Raw genomic sequence first — 2,426 nt, 5'->3', positions numbered from 1 at the left:
GTTTTTTCTTAGGAATTGGGAAGAACTTGCATCAAGTGATAAAAGGGAAGGGGAAACAAAAAAAAATCATTCGTAAACTTCTTCAAGATAAAAAAGACATTTCTTGATTATCAGTGCACAAACATTCACCAAAAATATGCATGGTGTATGTGTGGCTCCCTCTGCATAAAATTCTGAGAATAATTAGATTTTCCAGAGAAATTTGGACTGAAATTTCTCTGGACCAATTTTCTCTGGACTGAAATTTCTCTGGATCAAGGTTGAGGGACCTTAGACATTATGAAAATATTGTTGATGGACCTTAGACATCATAAAAATATTTGATGTCCTTTATGCTATAAAATCATAAGATCAAGGACCTTAAAAAAAAAAACCCTTTACAAAACTCTACCAAACGTAATCTTAATTTTTTTAAAAATAAATCAATTATTTGGCTATTATCAATTCATAAATTGATTGTGTTGTGATGGTGATATTTTTGAAGAGATTTTATAAATCAAAAAAAAAAAATTATAAATCATTTTCAAGATTTTTTTATGATAGATTAAACAAAGAAACTCAATTAAACAATGATGAGGGTACATTCTAAAAAAAAAAAAAAAAAAAAAAAAAAAAAAACAACAACAATGGTAAGGATAAAATAATTATGATAATCTTCTTTAGAATTAATTTTTTTAGTGACTTTTTTATTATTTTATTTTTAGTAAACTTTTTATAAAAATTTCAAAAAAACCTTATACTTCTAAGTTTTACTCAAAATAGACACACCACAGAAGTAAAAAAAATTTAAAAAACCACTGAAGATTTTTTTTTAAAGAAAGCCAAAATAAGTGATTTATTTTATTTTATTTAGTAATTTTTTTAAAAAAATCCATCTATAGTAGATAGATCGAAAAAAATTATATAAGCAATCTAAAAAAAAGTGAATTTATATAAATTTATATTCAATTTATGTATTTTTATGAGATCATTTATATAAATTAATAAGAATTTACCTAATTTTACAATATAATTTTATACTGTGTGCACGTGGGGTCAAGTTGGAAAAGGAAACCGATGGGGCTTATATTATTATCGTCTTGTTTGGTGTAGTTTATATATTAGAAACATATGTATTTTATTATATAATTTTGTAGTGTATTATTTATTTTTATGATAAATATTATATATTTTTTTAATAGGAATTATGACAATTTGTGATTGAGATATAAATGTTACATATTTTATAATATTATTATATATTTTATGGTTAGAAAAAGTTTGGATAAAAAAAATGTGTAATGTTACCACACAAATGCATATTACTACCACAAAATACATAAAATCATTTCTTAACCACAAATAGTCATAACTCCTATAAAAAAAATGTAACATTTATCACAAAAATGCGTAACACACCGTAAAAGCATATATAAAAGTGCATAGAGTACACTGCATAGGATTTCTCATATATGTTTATTTTGAAAATTTGTGAGAATTAATTTCTGTTTACAACTTACGTGACATAAATAATTTTTATAAATTGAAAAAAAAAATAATTAAGACGCAATGAAATGTGTGTGATTCATTTTTATTTTCTGAATTTTTGAAAAAGGGTAAATTACATTTTGTCCCTTTGATATTTTACTATTTTTTCACTTTGGTCGTAAAAGTTTTTTTTATTCTCATTTTGGCCCTTCACATTTCAAGTTTTTTTTATTAATTTACTCTTGAAGCTAACTTTTATTCAAAATTAAATAAAAAATATCACATTAACAACTACATAACATGAAATATATTATTATATTTAACCTATACTTCAAACTCAAATTTCAATTCAAATATAATAATATCTTCTTCTTCTTTTTTAATGTCAAGTAGACTTCAAAATGGTGTTTTTTAATCTAATTTTAAACAAAAATTAATTTTAAAAATAAATTAAAAAAATAAAAATATAAAGAGTTGAAGTCAAACGAATAAATTTTAGAAAATAAAATGAAAAAATAGTAAAACATAAAGTGGGCAAATGTAATTTACTCTTGGTAAGAAATTACACCAAGCATGCCCACATCAAGGAATTTGGCCCGGCCCAGCCCACTATCGGGCCATGCGATCTCTCACTAAAATTTGGGTGGGGTTGGGTCACATGAAAAAAATTTAGGCCGAAGTCCACTCAGAATAGAGTCTCAGGCCTAGCCTCAAGTGTAACGCCCTCAAAATAATATGTAAAACCCATCACTTTGGACATGCATTGACATAAAAGAAACCAACCATCTTTCTATTAATCAGAGTAGTTCTTACAAAAGTATTACATGTTAACAACAAAAGCAGGTGCCCTACGGGCTTACAGCTTTCCAAGTTAACACTTGGTTACAAAAAGAAGAGTGTTAACTCAATACATATTAAGCCCTTGGCTTGAATTTACATGTAATACATCAAAAGTAAGC

This window comes from Camellia sinensis, chromosome 11 (genome assembly GCF_055761805.1).
Source record: "Camellia sinensis isolate YWXY chromosome 11, ASM5576180v1, whole genome shotgun sequence".
NCBI classification, from domain to species: Eukaryota; Viridiplantae; Streptophyta; class Magnoliopsida; order Ericales; family Theaceae; genus Camellia; species Camellia sinensis.
This window is presented reverse-complemented; position numbering follows the sequence as displayed.